At 40.3% G+C, this 5,151-nt stretch overlaps 1 non-coding gene across 1 annotated transcript; it reads right to left on the bottom strand.

Annotated features, from left to right (window-relative positions):
* Positions 1–4,499: 4,499 nt before the first annotated feature.
* On the bottom strand, positions 4,500–4,602 carry LOC131312237 (small nucleolar RNA R71). The gene has a single exon (XR_009195805.1). It is a non-coding gene; the product is annotated as a small nucleolar RNA R71 (small nucleolar RNA).
* Between the last annotated feature and the right edge of the window lie 549 nt (positions 4,603–5,151).

A 5,151-nucleotide genomic window follows, 5' to 3' on the forward strand; every position in this document is an offset into this window, starting at 1 on the left:
GTTTCTCGCCAAAAGTGGCGAGATTCTGTGAGAAAGGGGAGCGTGTAGTCCACCCCCTCGTCAGATCGTCGTCGGACGAGTGGCTGTGCATCGCCGGAGGAGAGAGAGAGAGAGTACCAGGTTTGCCGGAGAAGAGAGGGAGAGAGTTTCAGCTCGCCGGAGAGTCGCCGGAAAGAGACTAGTCGCCTGTAAGAATTTGATTTCTCACTGTTATTTGGATAGGAAGGTGAGAAATCACACCTCTTTCTTTTCTTTTCTCACTAATAAGGGAGAACACATCACTTTTTTTTTTCTTTTCTCACCCCTCCATTCAAAGGGGCAGGCCCGGCCCTGAGTTTTCCAGGGCCCTAGGCAACCAACGAATTTGGGGCCCTTCGCATCTACAAATGAAATATTTTCAAAATATACAAATTGTCCCAAATATAAAACTTCCAAATACTTAGCCATGTCACAAAAATTATAGTACAATAACTAATAAGTATCACTTGAACATTGCTCTTCTTGCATTTTTAGAGGCAAATAAACCAATTAAGCTTCCATAGTCTAGTTTTGCTACGAAATCATTTTTAATGGCCCCTGTTTGAGATTGGAGTAATTTTTCGACTCTTTGCTTCTTTTTTCTCTTTTCATATCCAGACGGGTAACATCTTTTAAGCTTCACGATAAGCTGGGGTAAAAGGGGAAAAAGAGAGAGGTATTAATCATGTAACATACTTTTTTTATTAGACTAAGATATACAATGTTAGGTTATCAATGAACTCTCATATATGCCTATTTTATTCTATATGCACCATTACATTCTAACATATTTTATTCTAAAGGAATAAAAAACAAGAGTACAACTCCACAAAATCACAAATCACAAAAAAAAAAAGCAGAGAGCCGAAACAGTGAATATGCATAAACACAAATCACAACTCCCACGTATCACAAATCACAAACCCGCTGCCGATTCACAACTCCAACATATTTTATCACAAATCACAACTCCATCATATTTTATCCTATTTTATGCCGATTCACTGCATGGCTTTAGCCCTATTTTTGAGAAATTAAACAAATAGTTCTCAACTGGAAAAAGAAAAAAGCATACCTCGTACTCTGGTAGATTTCTTCTTGCCGAGTTGCCGTCGATTTACGTTTTTACCCCTTCTGGCTCTTCATTCTTCAAGGGCAAATTTCAAATTTCAATTCTCTACAGCTCTACTGTGACTGTGAAACCAGAGGACTAGAGAATTGGAGAAGGTGAGAGCAGAGAGCCGAGAGGATTGGAGATTGGAGAACTCGAGAAGCCGACGTTGGGGACCTGGGGTTTTCAAATTTCAGATTTCAATTCTCTCCTGTGAGACTAGAGGCTGAGCCAACTTGGCTTTTCTATTTGTGGTTCTATTGTTTTCTTTTTCTTTTTCTTTTTTTTTTTGCTTTCAAGAGTTGTTTGTCTCAGAATTTCCGGATTGGGCTGAAAAAATATTTTGGGCCTTGTTTTAAAATGGGGCCTCACTCTTTTAAGTTAACTTCGGGTACAAATTTTGAGCCCAAAAGACTCCTAGTGTAGTATACTAACTTATAATGTTTGGGGCCCTAATTTTGGGCCTTTTAGGGGTGGGTGGGGGGGGCCTAGGCCACCGCCTGGTGGGCCTAGGGCCAAGGCCGGGCCTGCAAAGGGGTTGTCATGACGGTAAACTTGGTTTATTGCCAATTTTTATATTCTCTTCTCAACCCCAAACCTTTCTTTCTCTCTCTCTCTCTTTTTTCCGGGGGGGGGGTGGGTGTGTGGGTGTGTTTAAGAAGAGGATCCTGTCATTGAAGCCGCTAACTGTGGAGAATTTTTCTGGGAGGAGCTATGAGCTCTAGCAAACCCTTCCCCTTATATTGAAGCTTCATTGCTTACCAACTCCCATTATTTGGAGGGCTAAGCGATTTTCTAGTGGAGGTCATGATTCTTGCATAATTGGAGGCTGTGGATTGTGGATCTCAGAGTATGTAGAGGCTGTGAAGGTTACTCAATGGTTGCTGCAAAAATCAAATTTTCTTGCTTACCAACTCCCAATATATTTGATCAAAAAAAAAAACCTCCCAGTATTTGGAGGGCTAAGCGCTTTTCTGGTGGAAGTCATGTCTCGAAGGCTGTGGATTGCTGTGATCTCGATTGAAGGCTATGGATCTCTCTTGCTGTGATCTCGATTGAAGGATGTGGACTATGGATATCAGAAAATGTGGTGTTGAGGCTGTGAAGATTACTCAAGGGTGGCTGCAAAAATCAACATCTTATGCTGGACCTGGTTGTGGCAGCTCCAGGAATTTATAGTGGGGTGTTCAAAAATTACTTTAACTATATAGGTTTTATTTTTTTATTTTTTTTGTCAAAATGATAGGTGCGTAAATACACCTATTTACGCCCCCTAATTTACTATTGTTTTGTCCGTTTATTATATTATTTGGAGTTTGATACTTGTTTCTTTATTTCATAACCTTCGGAGCCATTGGATAACATTTGAAGCTAAATCGATATAAAAATAATTAACAATGCAAAGCGAGCTCGAAGTCATGCTTGGAGAATGTTATCCTTGCCGATCAAAAATCAACAAGTTGGACCAAGCTTATAATGGATGGAAAGAGAGAAGCACCCAATAAAATTTCTACAAGATGAATAATTATGTGCATAATGATGGGCTAGTAATTAAAAAGGTCGGCGCCTCCTTTCTCAAGAAGATTATTTCAGCACTTATAAAAGGGCAGCAAGGGTTTTTGCTTGGGAAATCCGATTATCATGCAGAAACAGAGAGAACGGGGGCTGCGATCAAGATGTCTCATTCCGACGGCAGAAACAGAACGGGGGCCGCAGAGACTTGGTTCACGCACTAGCAAAGCTTCAGCACTTCGATCACGGCTCGCAAATCACAATTGCGGCCGAATCATTGCCAATAGGAGTTTTGGGGTTTTATTCTTTTCTTATTCTTCCGAAAGCTTTAATGGAGTTTATGTGTTTCATGATTATTTATTCTAACTCTATGAGCGGCTAAATCCTTTGATTAGGGTGATGAGGAGGTCTCTCCAAGTAGCGTAGTTGTTAGATTTCTAGGGTTTTATATTCAACTTGATTGTGTGACTTGATCGATTCATAACTTTTTATGAAGTTTTATATTTTTCTAATATTCGAATGTGTTTGTAGCCATGGTTTTAAGCACTGTCATACAATGGTTTCTAATATTTCAGGCTAGGCTTTGAGATAGACTATACGATATGAGACGGATCGTGCCGTTGGTTAAATCCAGTGAGACGATCCGTGCCGTGTTGAGATAGTCTATACAGAATGCGAATCTTGATTATCTTTTTGGGAATTATCGATAGGAATTGCTACCCTACGGTGATCTGGTTGAATGCTGGATATGAATCCTAGGTTTTGAAATAATTATGTTACAAGGGGAGACTGAATCGGAAACCCTAGTCCTTTCTCTCATTTGTTTCAAAATCCTTTAATTGCTTTCTAGTTTAATTTTAGTTTAATCAAATCCAAATCAAAACCCAACTTCTCTTTACTTTTCGAATTAAATTAGAAATTAATTGAAACTACTGCAACTCAACTTTTTACTCCATGTGGACGATCTTGGACTTAACCACTATTCTTCGGGATAATTGTTAATTCTCTATTTTATAAATTATATTTTTGGTGCGAAAACGACAGACCAAATTTTGGCGCCGTTGCCAGGGAGTTAAAACGCGGTTGCGTATTTTCGATTTGTTTTTAGTTTAATTCTTTGTTTAATTTTATTTTTTTTCTTTCTCCTGTTAGTCTGTTTCAGCTTTGCCAGGTTTTCGAACATCACAAGGATTGCGAAGTTGAATTTATTGCTGGCTAGGCAAATCAAAGCGATTTTGTTTACCCACTGTGAGTTCTCTTTTCGATTACTTTATTGTTGGATCGCTGAAACGGTAGTGGAATTAGGGTTTTTGAATATTTATGCGTCGATATCGGTCACTATCACCTGATAGAGCATCTGATACTGATTCTGATTTTGACAAAACCCTTCAATCATTTAGGAATTCTCTTAAAGCAAAACGTGAACGCCCAATTGCTCGTAATATAAACTTTGACGTAATGGGCGACCAAACAGGAGCAATTGGTGGGGAACAGGGCTCCCCATTGGTGGAGTATTTTATTCCAAATGAGTATGAGTCCACTTAGTGCATAGTCATGCCCACGGTAAGAGCCAACCAATATGAGATAAGGCCGGGCACTTTACAGATGTTGCCCTCATTTTATGGGAAACCAAACGAGGATCCTTATGATCACTTGAATCAATTCATGGAAACGAGCAAAATTATTTGCATTCGTGACTTTGATAAGGATGCATTGAAATTACTCCTTTTTCCGTTCTCGTTGAAGGATGAGACCAAACAATGGTTGAACTCCTTACCGGCAAACTCCATTACCTCTTAGACTCAGATGTGTGAAGAGTTCCTAAAGAAATATTTCTCCATTGGTAAGACAACCCTTCATAGACAAGAGATCACCGGATTTACCCAACACGATGGAGAACAGTTTCATGAATCTTGGGAGAGATTCAATGACCTTCTTAGGACGTGTCCTCACCATGCTATCCCTAAGTGGCAGCTTGTTCAGTCTTTTTACCAGGGTTTGGCGAAACCACACCACCAACTGGTTGATTCTTCTAGTGGTGGGACTTTTCTACATAAGAATGTGAATGATGCATGGAAGTTATTCGAAAATCTTAGCGAAAATTCTCAACACCGCGCGTGCATCTTCCCTTAGACATTCGCGAGGGGCAGCGTCTAGTTCATCCAAACGGAGAGGGGTCTATGAGGTTCAACCCTCTAATGACCTTACATATCAAGTAGCTGCCTTGACCCAAACATTGAAATAATTAATCACTTTGGGTCAACATCCTCTCCCTGTGGGACATCATCCGCCCACTTTTCAAGAGGCGTGTGGGATTTGTGCTAGTCCCATGCATTACATCATTGATTGTCCCTCTGCCTCCCAATATCTAGAGTTTGTGCAAGAGCAAGTTAGTGATGCACAAGGGTTCTCCAGGCCAGGCTACGACCCATTTTCTCCAACATACAATGCTGGCTGGAAAGATCACCCAAACTTTTCTTGGAGGACGCAAAATCAAGGCAGTCCCTCCT

The sequence above is a fragment of the Rhododendron vialii genome, chromosome 12a (assembly GCF_030253575.1).
Source record: "Rhododendron vialii isolate Sample 1 chromosome 12a, ASM3025357v1".
NCBI classification, from domain to species: Eukaryota; Viridiplantae; Streptophyta; class Magnoliopsida; order Ericales; family Ericaceae; genus Rhododendron; species Rhododendron vialii.